This window comes from Pelecanus crispus, chromosome 15 (assembly GCF_030463565.1).
Source record: "Pelecanus crispus isolate bPelCri1 chromosome 15, bPelCri1.pri, whole genome shotgun sequence".
Classification (NCBI taxonomy): domain Eukaryota; kingdom Metazoa; phylum Chordata; class Aves; order Pelecaniformes; family Pelecanidae; genus Pelecanus; species Pelecanus crispus.
The window spans coordinates 9,591,260-9,611,206 of record NC_134657.1 but is presented as its reverse complement, the minus strand read 5'-3'; positions in this window follow the sequence as shown (position 1 = coordinate 9,611,206).

The window sequence follows — 19,947 nt, the reverse complement described above, 5'->3', positions numbered from 1 at the left end:
AGCACAGCCGGAGCGGCCGGAGCTCCCCACGAGCGACGCCTGGGCAGCTCCACCTCTGCTGCCGCAGGGCACCGCATTCTCCCCGCAAAGGGCATCCCACGGACGAGCGAGGGAAGAGCCGGGGCGGAGGGCCGCCGAGCCCTGCACCTGGCCGCGACAGCTGTGCCAGCAGCGCCCGTGCCCGCTGGCAGCAGCACGGCAGGCTCCGGGGAGGGCTCCTGGCAGAGGCACCCTCCGCAGAACCCCCGCGGGCAGAGCATTGGGCTTTATTGGCACGCGCTGCTAAAATGGATGGATGCACATTTACATATTTATTAAAGAGTTATTAGAAATTCTGCAAAAGAAAGTCATGCCGACGCACTCGTTAATAATCCCGCACAGACTGCCGGATCTCAGGTCTGTGATGCAATTGTTTAAACAAGCCGACATGTTTTACAATACAAATAGGATGTACCCCTGGGATGATTTCATCCATAATTCTATATTAAAAAGTGTCACATGAAGCTTGCACTCGTTACTCAAACTCCGTTTCTTCCATTTGTTTATTTGTTCTTCCAGCACAAAACAATTCAACCTCTACAGTTATTTTAAGCAAATTAGGTTTTGCTCGGAGTTTCATTTCCATTTTAAAATACGTCCTTGCAGGAGCTGCTGGAGGGGTGGACATTTTCAGCAAATCAATACATTCCGGTTGAATTATTTTTTTAACGGCGTTATTAGCATTCGCAGCAATAGACGGGGCTCAGGTAGTGCAACCTGGCTGAGCGGAAGCGCAGGCTGCCGGTGCCCTCCGTCCGTATGCCAAAGCATGGCAGAAGGCGGGGGCCCAGGAGCAGCCAAGCCGGGGGACGGAGCCGCGAGCCCTTGCCTCCGTGCTGCTCCAGGCAGGTGCTGATCATCTCCTCAGCCTGATTTTCTCCTCTTCCCAAGCGTAATGACTGCAAGATTAGCTAGAGGTGAAGAGAATATTAAGACTTTAATAAAGCCATCAAGATTGACACCACCTCTGGGCTGTGATCTTGCCTGTGCACTACCTTTGATTATAATTTATATTTTTCTAAAAAATTCGAGATCTGTAGTGGACTGGGAGGAAAAAGTCAGGCCCTCGTGTAGTTATTGGCGGTCCCAGAACTGAGGTGCAGCGACACGAGTGAACCCTGCGCCGGTGCGGAGCACAGGGATGCAGCTGTGTCCGTCCGGGAATGCTGCCTATGGAGCGAGCCTCACCTGGGATGCTCCACGGTGAGGCTGCGAGCAGAGAAAAGGCTTCGCACTCCCTCCAAAAGTGTCTGCAAATCCCTGTAAATCCATACTTTTCATCAGTCAGGGAAGATCCACGGGCTGTTTGCACAAAGCTCCCGAGCAGTGGCTAAGGAATGTGGCACAAAGCAACTCCGACTGCTGGATCCTTTCCCATAACTCCAGCCCCCAGCTATTTTTCTACCGCTATTTTTCTACCGCCCGCTCGGCTGTGCCGGCACATGATGCATCCGGTTAATAAAAGCTAAGCGGGAGCTAACGTTCATTAGGAGCCCCGCCGTTGATATCCCTCGAAATCCTTGTCCCCGGCTCCGGCATCTGCAGGGTGACGGCACCGACCAGCTCCTGCATCCCTCCGGGGGCTCGCCCGAGGCGTCGCCGGGGCCAGGGCAGCGGCGTGCCGCAAGCGCCGCGGCGTGGAACTGCGGTGCCGCAGCCCAGCGCCGCCTGCCCGCAGGGACGGCTCCCGCACCGCTGGCCAGGCTTCATTTGATACGATCCATGCACTTGTCGAGGAACGAAAAGACACTTTATACTCGTTTATAGCGGGAAGCAGCGCCAGCAAAGGTTTATTTTAGCCCCAAACGCCTACCCTCTATATCCACTCGAGCCATTGAAGAGTTTACATTTCACTCCTCCTCTCCATGGCTCCAGCCATCTAAAATACCAGGCTTTGCGTCGAGAGGGGGGAAAGTACACCTCTGCCCGAGCCGCTCTTCAAAGAAACGACCCAAGCAGGGGAGCAGCATCGGCGCGGTAAGGAGAACACCGCGGCTCAGGCAGCGCGAGGGGGATTCGTTCACAGGCAGAAGGAATCTGGAATGACTTCCAAAATTTCAAGTGCAAAGCTAAATGACAAATATATGAAAATAGCTTTTTTTTAAAGAAGCACCATCTCTCAATTCATCGTTTGAGTTAATTGCTGGGAGGAAACAGCTCCCTGAAAGCTGTGACAGGTATGCCGCCACGCTGGTTCATTTAGAGGCACACAGGTAATGCCTCAGTTCTTGTGTTTTTTCTTTCTGACAAAGACTAGCAGATTCGGAAGCCTGCACACAAGGAAAGCTGCAATTAATATTAACACCACGCATCTCCTCATTTAACAAGTGTAGCAGCCAGAACAAAGGACACCTGTGAGCCACAGCTGAAATGCTTTCGGGTAGGGGATAGGAGCAGGTTTGGTGGGTAACGCAGCTAACGAAGGAGATGAAAAGTCCCCTGTGAGCGGGGCTCCCTGGGGTCACCCACAAGGTGCAGCCATTGCCTGAAGCCATTCTCAGGCATGAAGGTCCTCGTGCCCCGTTTGCACCCCAGGAACTGAACCCCGTCCTTCCTCCGGCTCGGTGCTCGTGCAGAGCAAGCCTGGAGCGCTTCTCTGGCAGGTCAGGGATGCGCTGGCAGAGTTTGGGATGCAGCGGCTCGGATTACTTGAGATGCTGAACCGTACGCTCAAATACCCTCTGCTAATTAATCTCCATATCCCTGTTCATGCAACCTGCGATGTTCCGGGCCAATGATTAATCATGGTGCTGAGCTTCAGATTGCAACGAGTGCAAATTGAACAATAGTTCAAAACCAAACGGAGGTCATTGACTCAAGGTATCGAAGAAATGCCTGCCTGGTGCAATAAATGCTAATTTGGGTTTATTACAGCTTTATTAGGAGGGGGGCCGCCGGCTGGGGTGGCATGGCTTTGCTGCTGCCCGTTTTGGCTGCCCGGGCGTACCCCGGGAACGGGAGCATCCCTGGGCCCTCCGGAGTGAGCACCAAGTGATGCTGCCGTGCTGCACAGGCGCAGCCTTTGTCACGCGGCCTTAAGCGGAGACTCCTCAGATTCCACACGGAAACTTGGCTTGAAATAACAGCTTAATGAGTGCACACGGTGCTAATGAAATGAAAAATGTTACTGTTAAGGTAGCGAAACTGTTAAGACAGCTTTAAATATTGTGCTGTTCCGTTGACTCCAAAGTGGACAAATTCTCCACAATGTTCTTATATTTGTTCTTAACCTTAAGAATATCATTTCTGGGATAATAATTCAATTTTGCGAGCAGGAGAGAAAGCAAACAGAGGAAGCTGCCCCGCTGTTTGCCTTGGGAAAGGAAGAGCCCTTGCAGAGCCTGGAGACGAGGCCGGCTTTGCCCTGAGTGTATCTTCTTAACCCAGAAATGGAGACCTTGAATGCCTGTATTATATCAGCCTCAGTGACAGCTAGGAGCTGGGGACTGTTCTCGGGGCTCGCAGCTCTCCCCGAGCGCCGCGGTGCATTGCCCTGGCCATCAGCCCTTGCAGCCGCTCTTCTCTTTTAACGCCTTTGTGTGTAGGGCTCAAACAAGACCTATTCTCTAGTTATATTTTTTGCAGTCCCAGGTGAAATAGCTATTAATTGAGAAAAGCCACCTAGGAACAAACAGTCTTTTTACGGGTCCTGAGTTACAGACCTACAACTGATCCTCGGCACGCAGCAAAGTCGTCTTAGGAGAAACAAATGCGTTTTCTATCATTAAGTGACGAATGCTTTAAGTCGCACGCGCAGTGACAAACTTCAACTATAAATGAAATGAGATTGTCCTCTAGGCAGGGTACAGGTAGGAAACTCCTATTTGTCATGATGGAAAGAACATTTTGATGCAAATTTCCCAGTTCTGCTGGTAATCCTTAATTGGCCAGTATATCAAAACAGGTATAAATGCAATTCCATTCCTGGGATGTGATACTTACCTCCAGCTCTCAGAAGCGGGCTTATGTGTTTTCCAAATTGTTCTTCAGCTTTGAAAAACCTAATGCAACCTGAACAACTGCCACGAAGGACTGCAAACCGACTGCTGTCTCCGTGCAGGATCCAAATCCCCACACAACAGCATCAGGACGGCTGGGGAGTAATAGCACGGAGTAAGTGTTATAAATTACCCCAGATCTCCTGCTTCTTTTCTTTCCCCTTTTTTAGCAAAATGTGAATTTATGAACACAGACTATGAATTATCATCCCAAAAAGGCACATTAGGTATTTTACAGCATATTTCATACAGTTTTTCATCTAAAAAAGGCAGACAGTCAGAAGAGTATAAGAACAAACTGTTCTTCGCTAATAAAGTGTTGCCGGAGATAATCAGCAGTTTCCTTTTACTGTGGAGCATGTACACAGACTCGATATTTACAGTCCTCTGCCTTGTCCCGAGCTGGGGGCCCAGCACTCGCCCAGAGCCATCCCCCCCAGCCCCACCAGCCTGCACTTTGCCTTTCTCCCAGGCTTCTCCGGGGTGACAAAAATCTCTATTAAGTCCTACGACAGAGCCTGAAGCCCATGTTTCTGCCTGACATTATGATATAGCTAGAAACAGCTCAAAATCCACCCTTGCAAAGTCCACAGGAGTAAGAGGATTAGGAGCGGTGCGGAATTAAATGCCAGTTTCTCCAGAAGATGAGCGGAGAACTCTGCTGGTGCCCCTCCTGGCTGAGGGCTTGACGCTGAGAGATGCTGGCTGCCGAAAATGTCCTTCCTTGGATGAGGAGCCCGAGCCGATGCCCTGAACTGTTCCCCTCCCTCTTGCTCTTCGGTCCATCCCTTGGCCCTTGGGCGAGCCTGGCCAGGTTTTGTATCTTCTTCTGAGGGACAGCCTGTCCTGGTTTCAGCTGGGATAGAGTTAATTTTCTTCCTAGTAGCAGGCACAGTGCTGTGGTTTGGATTTAGTAGCAGAAGAATGCTGATAACACGCTGATGGTTTAGTTGTTGCTCAGCGCTGCTTATGCCAGTCAAGGACTTTGCAGCTTCCCATGCTCTGCCAGGGGCACAAGGAGCTGGGAGGGGGCACAGCCAGAAGAGTTGATCCCAACTGCCCCAAGGGCCATTCCATACCATACGGCGTCATGGGCAGTATGGAAACTGGGGGGGTTGGCCGGGGAGCAGCGATCGCTGCTCGGGGACGGGCTGGGCATCGGTCGGCGGGTGGGGAGCAATTGCATTGGGCATCACTTGCTTTGGATATTATTATTGTTATTATCATTATTATATTGTTACTATTATCATTACTATTTTACTTTATTTCAATTATTAAACTGTTCTTATCTCAGCCCAGGAGTGTTTCTCACTCTCACTCCTCCGATTCTCTCCCCCATCCCAGCGGGGCAGGGGCAGTGAGCGATGGCTGCGTGGGGCTGAGCTGCTGCCTGGGGCTGAACCCCGACACAGCCCCAGCTCTCGGCTTTGGCTCCCAGTCCAAGCTGTTCCTCTAGGACGAATCGAGAATGTTTGCCTAAAAACATAAGGCTGAGGAATAAAATATAAACCGAATGTATCCATCTGCTGTAACATATAGTTAACTCCTTGACCTGGAGAAGAGTTATGGCCACTTTGGGAACTCTCGGGGAGAGGAGAAACCTTGGGCAGATCGGTTGAGGCAAATGGTAATGAAGATTTATGGGGTCTGCTGGTGGCAAGAGTTTATTTAGGTTCCTATAAAGCGCTGCTGAGAGAGGGGTATGGACGTGTAGTTCGATGGGATGGCAGAGGTGTGACTGGTCACATCCCTCAGCCGAGCCTGGATGCCGGAGCTGAACTGGCCGCAACGAGAAATTCATGACGGCACAAGACTCCCCGGTAGCTTTTCCACTGGAAAGCTGCTTGCTTTGGGTCCCTTGGAAAAACCCGCCATATGGCAGAGCCCTTTCTGCCCCGCGTTTGGAGCCCGTATGCCGCGCAGCCCCTAACCGCGCTGTCCACAGCTGCCAGCACCGGCGTTTCTTTCTGCTCCTTCGAATAACTGCAGCTGGAACCTGCCTCCCCATATGCAGCGGCTTCGAAAAAATGTGCAATTAAACCAGTGGCTGGAAATGAAGTAGGAGAAGAGTCCGCTCTGCTGTGGATGTAGGAAAGGAAACAAATGTTTTCATATAAAGGAAGTTTACACTGCATATAAATCTGAACGCCAGAAGCTTAATATATTGTGGACAGAAGCTGTTCCATCATTCTGGGGCTATTAAATTTTTTAATCAAGCGCTTTAGCTATTAAACTGCCTGGGGTTGGCAAAAGCTTGCTGTTACTATAGGTTAAAATCCATCATGGTCCAAACAAATACGAAATTAATTTCAGGTGCCAAAGGAACGGAGGAGTCAATACAACAGTAATATTTCCTGGGGGCTGGCTGCACGGCCGCCGTTTCCACCCCACCTAACGGGAGATGGCCCCCAGCTTTTGGGGGGCTTGGCTGTCTGCCCAAAGCTGCCCGGAGAGCCCACGGCAAAGCTCCGCTGCCCCCGCATCGGGGCCTGCCTGGCAGGCAGGGACCACCAAGCACCAGCCAGGTGCGCCGGAGGGGTGGTGTTGACCACGGCCATGAGTACCTTCACATTTTAGCCCCAGCATTAGAGCTCGGTTGCGGACGAGGAGGAACGGAGCTGTCGCAGCTCCAGGGAGGAGCTGCTGCTGGTGGCCACTGTCACCCGCGAGCATCAGCCCTGCCCTCAGCAGCTGCGTTGCACAGCTGGATACCCTGCTAGCCCTAACCAAAGCGCGGCTTCCCGCCCAGCTCCAGCATCCTGCGGAGCTCCAGCAAGGCCGGTGCTACAGGAAAACCCACGCCGAGCCCATCCATCACGGCAGCTGTGTCTCCAGCCAGAGGTCCTCCGGAGGCACGCTCGTACATCACTGCTGAAGAGCTGCGAGCAGCAGGACTGACAGGCTGTGATGGAAAGAACCAACACAGAGGAAGCAGTGGGAGGAAAATATCTGCAGCCTGGCAGTTTAAAGCTGTTTTTAAGGATCCAGAGAAAATTCGTGATGGGTGAGAAATGCAGAAGTTCACTTTGATTAAGTAGCCTGAAATACGGAGGCTCACTGCACTTCTTTGCTCTGGCAGCTGGGCTGATCGTTATTTCTTATGACACTGCCAGCATTTCCTAAGCTGAAATGATGCTGGGAACAGATCTCCCACCCCAAGACCTGCCTGCCGAGCCTCTCTGCAGGGTAGCCAAGGCAGAAGCGTGTCCGTCATATTCAGCATCTTCTCTCCCAAAATAACCTGTAACTGATGCCACAGACAAAGTTTCAGGAAAGGTGGCGGCAGCAGGTAATTATGATTTCCCGCCTGCACCTCGGCTTCTTCCCTCACATACTGATACCCTTGCAGGTTTTCCCTCATGCACAACTGTATCTTTGGATTTGCTCTTTATCCCTCTAAATGCATAATCCACCCCGAACCCCGCTGCTCCCTCGCAGCTCATTCTGACAAGGCAGCGCCGCATCCGCCTAATAACACATTCTTTTAAAAACATTTGAATTTATCCCTTCTAATTGTCTTTCCCTGCAATCTAGGTGAAAAGAATATGTCAAGCTGCCAGCTTCTAAGCCTAGGAAGCTGTATTTCCACGAGCTCCCTGCATTCAAATGGCGTTTCTCCGAGGGCGGCCGTGCAGGTGTCAGCAGAGCCGGACGGGCACGGGCAGAGCTGAGCTGCCGGGGCACGCTGGCTCTCGCCGCCTGCCGTCTGCCCGTCTCCTGCCGTCCCCCGTGGGCCCAGCGCCTGGCTGCATGCCCCCGCAGCTCCCAGCACTGCTCGCTACCCACTGCAGGGCGCCAGCGCCGCGGCCGGGGAGTTCACCGGCGGTGGCCGATGTCGCTTGCTCAATGCAGCTGCGGGTAAAGCACGAGCCCCGGGGCTGGCGTTCGCCCCACCGAAGCCGGCTGCACGCAGCTCACATCAGATCCTGGACATTTCTCTTTGCTCGCTGACCCTAAGATCTAAGTTGCTCTATGTCTTTTCGCAAGAAAAACCCAAAACGTTTTGTCCTGGATTTCCAAACACTGAAATAAGCCTGGAAAAGATTAAACCTCATTTTGAGGTCTCCTGGGTTGAGGAATAGCTCTCTCTGAAGTTTTCCACGTGTGCTCAGCTGTTAAGCTTGTAAGTCGTGATGCTGACAGCCCCGACGCTTCCCCTGGCAACGCCAGGAAGCCCCGTGGGGTGCTGTCACCTTGCTGGCGAAGCCGAAACCAGCCACCAGCACCTGCAAGCTCCGCATCCCCCGGGGTGGGTGCCAGCCACCGGGAGCCAGCACTTCCCCCGGGGCTCCGGCAGCACGCAGGGCTGCGGGGAGACCCTCCCCGGGACCCCCCGTGCACGCTGACGTCCCCGGGCGAGGTGCCTCTCCCGGCTCCCAGCCGAAATGCCCCGCGCTGCGCTCCCCGTATACCTGCTGCGTTGTAAAACACCCTCTACGGCAGCAGGTGGGAGATGGAAATTCTCCCCAGCCTGCAAACCCTGTGTCAGCCTTTTGCTATTTAGCATACGCAGCGTAGGAAATATGTGTTGCATCGGAAATACGCAGGCCTTTAGAAATGGTTTGCCTTTCAACACAGGAGAATTGTGTCTTAATTATGTCCCGAAAAGCCCAAGGCTCCTAGCACTGAAAAAAATCCAGCATCTAATAATAATTCCCCAGCGTCCCTTTTTACTGATGGTGTCTTGAAGGGTTTGGAGAAACACAAATCAAGGAGGAAGAAGAAAACCAAGAGGGTTGTGAGAAAACTAAGGAAGTGATAAGCGATTCATACAAACGGTGTGGAAGCGCGGGACCCGCGGGGAGCAGGGGACTCGCAGGCCCCCACCTCTGGGGCAGCAGCAGCAGCAGCAGGATCAGACGCGCGGGGAGATAAGCGGGAGGGACGGCAGCCTGGGCGCCTCGGGGTGGCCAGCCCTTGCCGGGGGCCAGCTCCCCTCTTGCCCTTTCCCTGCCGTAACAGCTCGGGGCTGGGTTCAGCCGCAGCTGTTTCTGCTCCTGCCAAGACCCCGGCTAAAGCCGGCGTGGGAGGCTGGCAGTGGCCGGCTGCCTGCTAACAGGACAGGAAAACTGGAGAATAAAACAGCAACAGGAGAGCTGCCTGCTGTTCTCTCGCAACAGCCACGAGCCCGGCACAGCCTTCCTGCACCGCCCCGGACCTGCGGCACACCGGGAGCACCGGAGCCGGGCGGCTGCCGAAGCAGAGACCGTCAGGACCAGTGCGACACGGCACCTTCACGTCCAAATCCCACCCGCATCCCTCCGCACTCAGTGCCCCTTTTGCACTGCGGGTGCTGTTGTCTTTGCTGCTTTCAGTACATTTTGTACAATTAAGCTTAAAAATATATAATGTTATCAAATTAGAATGATAGCAAAGACTGAGGCACTTAACTGGGAAATGGAAGCATGTGTGTTACAGCAGCGCGGAGCGAAGACAAGCCCCCCAGGAAATTGAGTTTAGTTTTAATCACTGTAATGACACCTTGTCCGACCGTGCAATAAGAGCACGAGGCGGAGGAGTGGAGTACTCAGCAAACAGAGACCATCCTTGAAACCTGGCGTTCCGTCACTGGGAGGATGACGGCTTGCATGCAGGATGTAATGTGCGATATGGGTATTGGAGCTGAGGCTCTTGGACTACGAGCAGCTTTTCCCATCCTTCCTCTGGCATGCATAGACCTCGCCGGTGCTTTGCACCTCCCACAAGAAAGGTCGTCAAGCATAGAATCATAGAATCATCAAATCGTTTAGGTTGGAAAAGACCTTTAAGATCATCCAGTCCAACCAGTAACCTACACTACCAAGTCCACACTAAACCAATCAAGGGTAGACCAGACTGAACCATGTCCCCAAGTGCCACCTCTGCCCGTTTTTTGAACACTTCCAGGGATGGGGACTCCACCACCACTCTGGGCAGCCTGTCCCAATGCTTGACCAATGCATCAATGTTTTATCGTTTATGGAGCAGCCCAGTCAGCATAAGCTGCCTCCAGAAGCAGGCAATCTTGTGCAGGACGTTGTCCCTCTCGTGTCCCAGGAGCCCCTGAGCTCGGGCATGAGTGGAGTTGGTGGCCGCATGCTCGTCCCCGGAGCTGGAGTAGCCAGCGGGCTCCAGGTTCACGCGGCTCCTTTGGGTCTCAGGAGCCGCAGCAAGAGGAGCGGCAATGCCCTCAGCTCTGGTATTTGTGTTTTCCTCTGGGGTAGTTAAAACCTTGAAAGCTCAAAACGACTTGAGCCAGTTTCACCACTGTGACGCCCATCGCTCCCGAAAGCTCTCTGAGCAGCCGATGAGCCAACGTAACGCTGTGTCTGCTCGCCGCCCACCCACCCAGCCGCTCGCTTGCCGTAAGCCGACGGGCTGAAAGCAGCCACGTCCCGGCTTCTGCCCATCCCGGGGGCGCGATGCCCTGCTGCAGAAATCACGCTGTCAAGGGCGAGGTGACGCGCTCCGCCATGCCACGTAGCGAGGACCCACGCACCGCCTCGTGCCCCTAACTCATGGCGTAGGAAAACGGGGGGCTGCTTAATTAGCGTGTGCAAGGAGAGCGATGCGATTCCTGCTTGTTGGAGGTCTCTGGCTGGAGGTAAGATGATATACATGGCATTAGGGACAGTGGGAATATTTTTCTTTTAAATAACAGCACCTACATTTTTAATTTAGGTAGCACAATAACCATAAACCCTACAAAGCAATTCTTCATTTTAATAATTCATGTCCTCAAGTTTTACTGTGATTGATCAAAGATATTAAATTTAATAAGAGAATTTATCAAGGTTATCTGATGTCAAAATGAAAGAGGGCCTGGCTTTTTTCACTAGCTGTGTGTTTGTGCGTGTCCGCATCGTGTACCCGGGTCCCAAATACCCACGGTAGCCCTGAAACCGAGGCCGCGCTGTCGCAGCCTCCCTGGACGGCAGCATGAGAGCCCGTCAGGAACAAGCTCCGGCTCTGGCTTCACGCCCAGCTCCCGGTGGAGGGGGCCGAGCCGTTTCCCTCCGGCTGCAGGCTCCAGCTCCTGACGTTATTTTTGCGGCGAGGCGGAAGCCCTGCGCGGCGCCACAGGCTGCGGGGCGGCTGGCGTGGGCTGGCGTTGCGACCCGCCGGCGTGGGAGGCGTCCGCAAATCCCTGCAGGCACCTACCCTGGCAACGGGCAGGAGAGAAAGGGCTAGCGGTGGCGGGGAGGCGAGGGCAGCGAGGAGCAGTCGAGGGCAATGAGGAGAGGTGGCAGGAGCTGGCCGAGGGCAGAGCGAGCAGGTCGTGAGCTGCCGGCGAGGCAGAGCTCTCCCCCGGCACACGGCGTTTGACAGCGAGGAGAGGAGGGAGCGGAAAGCAGCATCTCTAATTGATGTTTCGAAGCACTCGCATTGACACTGGGAATTTAGCATACATCACCTACCACTGGCGGTGATTAAAATCATTTTGACTTCAATGCTGTAGGTGTAACTCAATTACAGAAGGGAAAACCCGCTACTTTAATGCAGTTATCAATCTGAATTAAATTGAGCATTTTTAATAATGTAGCACATTCCGGGAGGCTTTCCATGCCAGCTTCAGTGTCTTTATCCTTTCCATACTTATAAAAACAACCCAAAAGGAAGAAATAAGCAACGAAAGCTCGGTCGGGTTCAGCACGCGCAGCGGAGCCTGTGTTTGCATGCACACAACTCTGCTCTTGCCACCGGCCCGAGGCAGGAGAGGCCGGGCCGGGTGACATCCAGCCCTGACCAGGAATTATTCTGCTCATGAAGAGGCCGAATTGCATTTTATATTTCTTGTCAATGCTTCATTTTCTCCCTGAGCTGAAGGATAAGCCGCGTTTGTGAAAGAGGTTGAATATCCATCAAGAAGTTGCTCAGACAGGTCAAGTGGAAACTGATGTATTCAAATAATAACTGTAAAAAAATGTCCATTACCTGTAAATTAAAGCCTGTCAGGAGCAGATAACTGCGAGGCATGAAGGGCTGCAGGCTGGGGTCCTTGGTTCGCGTGCACCCCTGCAGCCCTCGCCCCCTCGCCAGGGTGCTGGGGCAGGAACACCCTGGCCACCGGAGCCTTTTCTTGCAACCGAGCAGAATAGCAGGAACGCTTCCAGTATCGCCCAGCCTGGCACCCCGGGAGCGCTTTGACCCTGGTGGCATGCAGAGTTTCACCGCCGTTCCTGCCTGTCCCGCAGGCAGACCGGACAGGGGTCTCATCTGTGCAGGAAACACGAGGTTCCCGACCTCCCTCAAGGTCCAGGCGCGGGGGGCGGCTTTTCCTAAATGCTTTATGCCATTTAAAAAACAAACCCAGAAGAAACAACAACGATGTGATGAGAGGCAGTGCCACAGCCGGTGAGAGGGGAAACCGCTCCACGTGCGTGGCGAAGAGGAGGATGAGCAGCCTTCCTCCGCCCGGGAGGATGAGCTGGGCAAGCTCTGAGCTGCCAGCAGGAGTGGGAGTCAAACGGAGAGGGAAACTGCTGGGCTGACAACCCTTTGGACACGATTCCTCTCATTTCTCTGCTTGGGAGCAATTCTGCTTTTGAAAATCACGTCTTGCCCAGCTTCCAGCCCAGAAGAAAAAAAAAAAAAAGACCCTTAATTTGCATAGCTACAATATTGAATTACCATTACGCTGCTGAATAAATAAAGAATGCCGTTTCTGGAAATTCCCATAGATCAACAATCAACATAAAATGCCTCATTATTGTCGACGTGGTTTATGACAGGGGGCCATTAACAGGAAATGGAATCAATAATGAGACGACGTGCAGGGAATACGCTGTGCAATGGAAACCCCAGCGCAGAAAGGTGCTTTAGGAGGCCAGCGAGCGCGGCGCGGCAGCAAGGTGTGCACGCTCTGCACGGCGATGGCAGCCCCGCAGCGCAGGCGCAGGCAGGCGTGGGTGGGCGGGTGACGGCTCGTCTCCTCCGGCAAGCGGCACCCTACGCCCTTCCGTCATTAAAAAAACCCACGGACGGCACCATGCATTGCTGAAAAGCGTTAGGTGGTAGCAGGCTGCAGGCAAAGCTGCTTCTCCCGATGTGGGAGGGGGAATTTGGGGGCACACCCCGGGTGTCCTCACGCACCAGGAGAAAGCAGGAGTGTTGCCCAAGGCTTCCGAGATGCAGCCGCCCTTTGCGTAGAGGTGGAGGAAGCACCAGTAGGATGGCCAGGCAGCGAAAATCTCCCCCGTCTTTCCCCGTGGGCAAAACCACGTCTTTCCAACCCGGCTCCGACCTCAGCGCTGCCCCTAGCAAATGCCCAGCACCCAGGACATTTTCCAAGGAAACAGCTCCGCTGGCCAGAAAGGAGGAATCACTCATTTCAAAGACTAACATACGTTTTGCTAATCAGGATTACAAAGACCAGGCGAAAAAAAGAAGCCATCAACAACTCTGTCCTCTAAATGCTAAATTTGCCCTTGCATACAAAGAACAAATTGATAATTATTGTTCTAATTCTTTCCCTGGAGGTCTGGCTAGGTAATTAAATGTGTAAGCTTTCTAGAGATTGAATACCTCAATTTGTAATTTGTTGCTTCCCAAAGTACGCTGTCCTATCGCTTGCTGCCTGCTCCAACCACGACTCCATCAGCGTTGCTCCCTCACCATGTGCGCCCATCGCTCTCCTTCCTGCCTAAGGGCTCTCAGGGAGCCCCTTTGCAATTTGTTCTGTGTTAGAACAAGTAAATAAACTTGTCAGCCGGTGATGCGAAGCGTGCCGAGACAAGGGGGCGAATACAAAACCCAGCAGCACGGTGTGCTGCCGCAGCGTCGGGAGGAGCTGCGGACGGGGCTGGGACGGAGCGCTGCCAGTTGTAGTAACGCGGTGGAGGGGAGTGTTGCCTTCTCAACATGTTAGCAACAGACAACGCTCCTGTTCGATTCTTTAAAAATCTTGCTGTCGTGGTTTAGCCCCAGCCAGCAGCTCAGCACCACGCAGCCATCGCTCACTGCCCCTGCCCCGGTGGGATGGGGGAGAGAATCGGAGGAGTAAGAGTGAGAAACACTCCTGGGTTGAGATAAGAACAGTTTAATAATTGAAATAAAGTAAAATAGTAATGCTAATAGTAACAGTATAATAATGATAATAATAATAATGATATCCAAAGCAAGTGATGCCCAATGCAGTTGCTCACCACCCGCCAACCGATGCCCAGCCCATCCCCGAGCAGCGATCGCTGCTCCCCGGCCAACCCCCCCAGTTTCCATACTGCCCATGACGCCGTATGGTATGGAATGGCCCTTGGGGCAGTTGGGATCAACTCTTCTGGCTGTGCCCCCTCCCAGCTCCTTGTGCCCCTGGCAGAGCATGGGAAGCTGCAAAGTCCTTGACTGGCATAAGCAGCGCTGAGCAACAACTAAACCATCAGCGTGTTATCAGCATTCTTCTGCTACTAAATCCAAACCACAGCACTGTGCCTGCTGCTAGGAAGAAAATTAACTCTATCCCAGCCGAAACCTGCCTTGCTGTACGGCATCTGGGCAGTCACTTCCCAACCCACCTCGCCTGCTGAGCCCGGCGTGGGAAACTGGGTGCTGCGACCCGAATGGGCCCCGAGAGCCAGCTCTGTGCCGCAGGGCATCTCCGGTCTCCCCCGCTTTGCTTCGCAGCCTCTCTCGGGTGCCAATCCCACCTGGGGATGCTGGGGACAGCGTGGCCGTGGCACACAACTCCCTACTGGGACTCCTCTTACGCCCACAAAAGGGAAGGACTGCTGGAAATGTGTTTGCTTTTCGTCTTCAAATAGAAGCCCCAAAGCGTGAAGCAAAACTTGCTTCAAAAACTGGGAACGTAAACGCTGAAGTCGCAAGCCACACATGACTCTGAATTAGGGAGAGGACAGCCCCATAAATCTCTGGGCTTAGACCTTAAAGCCTGATCGGGGATATTAAAAGAAAGTAGATTTGAAAGATATGCAGAGTCCAATATTATTTAAAGCCTCATAAGTCAGTAATAACACTTTAAAATCCACCCTAAATCTTGCCAGGAGCCGGGGAGGGTTGGTTTGACGCCGGGAGCTGACAAGCTACGCTTCACGCGCTGTGCACAACGGGCGGTAAGGGAGCAGAGAGAATCGTAACTGGTCGCACTGCGGTGGGGAAGGGAGAGACCTCCGAGAAACCGCCGGCAGCTCCTGCCTCCGCACGGGAAAGGCCACGTCTGCGCTGCTCGGGGCTGCTGGAAGCGTGCGGGTGGCACGTCCCGGCTCCCCAGCACACGAAGCCCTCCGCGGTCGAAATGCGCTCTGCCATAGCGGCGCTGCAATGCACTTCAGGCGCGGTGTGAATGGTAAGTCAGTGTTCTCCTGCTCCCCGTGCTGGCTTTCTCTTCCTCGTGGCCGTTCCACGGCTGATGCTCGCAGGGGAGGGGCCATTAAAAGTGAACTAGCCATGGGTTTAGTTTCTCCTGCCCGTTCCTCACGGGAAAAGAAGAATGGGCAAGACCAGGGGGAAGCGCCTGCAGGGTCGAGACGCCGAGCCCTTTCGACGTGGGAGCGGAGGATGCAATGCAGTGCAGGCAGGAAAGCTGATTACGGGTTTGTCATTCGGATTTCTGAAGTTGGGCAAGCAACACAGTTATTTAGCGCTCACCCTCTGAGCTTTGCCAGTCAAAATAATAGTGGCGTTTCCACCGCGAACCTCGCGGCAAACAAGCCATGAAGCGAGACATTAAGGTGCCGGCTGTGGCGGCAGCAGCACCCGCTGCCCGGGCACGACATGGTTGTTTGCCACCGGCGAGAAAGGCTTCTTCAGCCCTGCGAAATGACACTGTGCTCTTGCATGCGTCGTCCAGGCACACAGACCCCTTCAGCACTGCCAACAACCCACGGATTTCCTCGCAGCCGGAGCAGCAGAGGTGGCTGGACTTCATGCCCCCATTAATACCCGCCGAGTCTCTGCCAGCTCTTTCTTCCCGAGACACCGAGCCAGTGACTGCAGGGTGGAGAAAGCCTGCAGGTGGGTACCGCCGGTGAGATGCGACATACCTGCAGATCCTAATTCCCCGGCTGGCAAGGGCAAAGTTTCCAGCAGTACTTTGGGTTCAGCCTCGGTAATCCCCCTCCCTCGGCAACGCCGCACACCTTGACCCCGGGCGGCGTGGCGCTGCTTCAGAAAACCCAAAATAGCCTCACGGCAGGACCATCCTGCCCTCCTGGCAGAAATGCGTCCAGCTCAGTTTTCACGCTGGCTGTCGCCGTGCCGTTCCGCTGAGCTGCGGCTTCACAGGGATGGTCTGCTTTTCCTCCAGGCTTCCGAGTGCTGCGACCGCTGGGCCCGTCACCGCGGTGCCCGAGCGGCGGACGGAGCGACCCCGCTATTTATAGCCCAGAAAGGATGTCGAGAGCCTCGGAGACGAGGGGCATCGGCTGGGGATGAAAACAATAGGAGTGCATCATCTGGCCAGCCCGACAGCCAAAGTCATCTTTCCTCTTAGTGACCAAGAGCAGCAATTCCTCGCGCTGCTGCGGGACCATCGCGCCGCTCCTGCCCGCAGCGCCCGCGGGTGCTGCTCCGCCGGGCGAGGGCCGGCGCGCGCGGCGCGGGATGCGGCACAGAGCCAGTCTGGCGGCTGCCAGGATCCTCACCACCGCGACTCGCTCATCACAACGTGGGCTGGAGATGGGAGATCTGTTTTTCCTGGTTAATAAGGTTTATTTTTGTTCCGAATGAATAATACATTATTAGTGTCAAAATAAATTACAGTCCTTCCATTATAAACCACTTTGCTGTTCTGTATCTTCTCCTCTCCCCGTCTTTCTGCTTCTTTCAACTATCTTTCTTTCTCTTCGGCTTCTTCTCTCGCTTTAAAGCTCCTTCTTCCTCTTGTCGCCGTCACACCATTCATTTTCACAGCAGCAGAACAGAATATAAATTCGATGCCTTGGGGCTCAGCAAAGTTAAGAGCATGTTGCGTTAGGGAGCGCGCTGATTGGCCTGAATTATGTAAGAGCAAACCAAAGCGGCTGGGAATTCACTCATTTGATATAAACAATAATAATGTAAAAATCTAAATGCCGGCATTTTTCAGCTGTGCTGGGTTCCCGGGTTAAGGGAGGGAGCGGGGCTGGGTGCCCCCGGGGTGGGCAGTTCGAGCACACACGCAGCTGTGACAGCGTCTTTGAGTCGTGCCCCGGTTCTGCGCTTCGTCCACCTCTGCCGCTCGCAGCCCACCGCTCTTCACGCTGCCCGGGGCACAGAAAGCCTGCCTGGAGCGGGGAGCTCCCGCCCTCCCAGCAGCGGCTCCGCCGCGGCGCGGGCTGCGAGGGGCACGGCTCTGCCAGCCCGGCCGTGCCCCCGCCAGCAAGAAGGTCCCCGCCGCCGCTTCGGCTGCTCGTGCCAATGGCATCGCCCTCCCCAAGCACCGGGGCCGCCGGGGCGGGAGGGAGCTGCTGCCTCTCCCCCGCAGAGCCAGGGCCGGCAGGCTTCAACCGGAGCCTGACCGCTCCGCTCCGACAGCAGAAGGGCCGGCTCCGATATGCATAATTTAACAGAAAATGTATTTCAGACTCCTTCCGAAGGTGCCTGGAGGAGGTGACTCAGGTGAAGTGCTGCAGGCTTTGAGGTTGGATTGCTGCAATTCTTTCCACCGCTAAAGAGCAAAATGGCTGTATTTTTCTTTATTCCATCATTAGAAAAAGAAGCAGCTTCATAAAATATTTATATTTCTAAAAATAATTGATTTCCTTTTAAGACCCTTCAAGTGAAACCTTATGATGGTGTAAGTGTTGTCCGGGTCATATTCCAAAGAGTAAAAAACATAATGAAACAGCCAGTCCCAGCCACTTCAGAGGGAAGACCGATGGCTTTATTTAATTACTTTTTACAATACGACCTTTGCTTCTCAGCCTCAGACAATGAGAAATCCTCTGGATCTCCACCACAACCCAAGGCTCGAGGCAGCTGCGGTTCCTGCTGGAGCTGCTGAGGCACGTGGGGCTTCGGCGGCTCTTGGACGGTGGGAATGGGGGAACACGGCTCGGGAGTTTGGGGGTCCGGGGGAGCCGGGAGCCTCAGCCCGGCTGCGGGGAGCACTGGGGTGGCAGCACCCACGTGTCACCCGTTGAGCCTTTCTTTGCAAAGCTGCAAACAGCCAGAGCTCCCCGTGCCGATGGCAGAGCGGGGCCGGCAGGTGGAAGGTATGAAATTGCCTGCGGTGCAATAGAGAAAAGAGAAACAGCGGTGCACCTGGTTACAGCAAACGTTGCGTAGAGCGGGCTGAGCCTCTGCGGGTGCTTCGCCTGGAGCCGTCTCCAAACGCCCAGCAGAAGGAGCGGGCGTCAGGGATGCGCGGCTGCGTGCACGCACAGGCAGAGCCGGGCTCCGCGTCCTCCGTAAAGCATCCGACAGAGATCTGGAGCAGCATCAGAGAAAGCTCCAGCAAAAAGAGAAGACAATTCCCTTTAGGTACTCTGAAGTTTCTTGAAGTTTCCCCAGCTTTAAGCCTCGGCTGGCACACAGCCAGGTGGAAGGCGATGCTTGCAACCTCTGTGAGAGCAGCAACACCACACAAACGTTCAAAGGTTTCCCATGAAAAGGAAGGACTTGCAAGGGTGGGCAGACTGGCTTTGCCTCACCTTGTTTTTTAAGAAACGCCGACCCGCACAGGTCAGCGGGGAGGAAAAGCAGCCCCGGTGCTCTGCACTTTGGCTCCGGCAAGCGGCGATCCCCACCTGGTGCACACGGAAAACCGCGGGATGCGTAAGGCCTGCCGAGCTAAAACCGGACGGGTGCCGGCTCGCCGGGCACTGACAGGCCCCGGCTTTGCTTTCCATCATCTTACCATGAACTTTCCACCAACAACGCCTTTCCACCTCACACTTTTCTAAACAGACGCTCAGTCGCGCGCCAGGGTAGTTGCCCTTGGTCTTTTGTACGCCATAAAATAAGGCGTATCGTGACCTTTCGTGAAAGAGAAAGACGATCCTAGTTTGATAAATTCCAGGGAACAACGCGCATCTCATTCAGTTTTATTACCCTTGTCGTAAGGTTACAGAAATGCTGTTTCAGATTATTGCACTTAACCTGCTGCCAGCCCCCGCAGTAAATTAGCAGCCGCTGCCCGCGCCTTTACACTCGGCAGGGCTTTGGGCAGGCAGCTGCCGGGCAGCCCGAGTCCGCGGGTGAAAGACACGGTGGACGAAGCCGCTATTGTTTTAACCTCACGTGCAATTTATTCCAGCAAATCTCCTTCAGGGCGTGAGTATATCACAGCCGTCTGTTTTACAGGCGTGATGTTTCTGCCTTCACGAGGTACAAACCCGGCCAGGGAAATATCTCCCGGGTTGATTTGTGCCAACAGCTGAGTCATTTAAATGGTGGGATTTATACAGGCAGGGACAAATTGGACACCTGTGCTGAGAAAGCTGAGTTAATGCCAAAATAAAAATCAGCCCCCAATTGTTCGGAGATGGCGCCGCTATTATGCATCAAGGGCATTGTCTTCCGCGAGACAATTCATTTTCTGAGCTCGTCCTCAAGATGCCACAGGAGAAAAGCGGCATCGTCTTTCTCAAATTCTTGTCAACTGTTCAAGATGACGGCACGTACATAGAAATCCTATAAATTCCAGCGTGTTTTGGCTTTGCTGTTTAAGAATCAGGCCCTAATGATACGGTAAGGGATAAAGGTTTAAGACACGGGTGTTATCTAACATAAAGCACTTGCTGCCACAGAGTGTGGAGGCAGATGGTTTTGCAAGCCGCAGATGGCCGTGGACAGAGCCGCGCTGGCTGGCTCTAGGGCGGCTGCAAAGGGGCGCGTCGGTCACGAGCTGGAGGACGCACCCGAGGGCGCAGTCCCTTCCCTCCTGCCAGCCCGCACGTGGGCTTGGCAGGACGGCGGGCACAGCAGCCGGCACCGTGGGAGTAGTTTTATGTGTAGCGCAGCGTCCAGACGATGCACAAAGGACTCATCTGCAGCA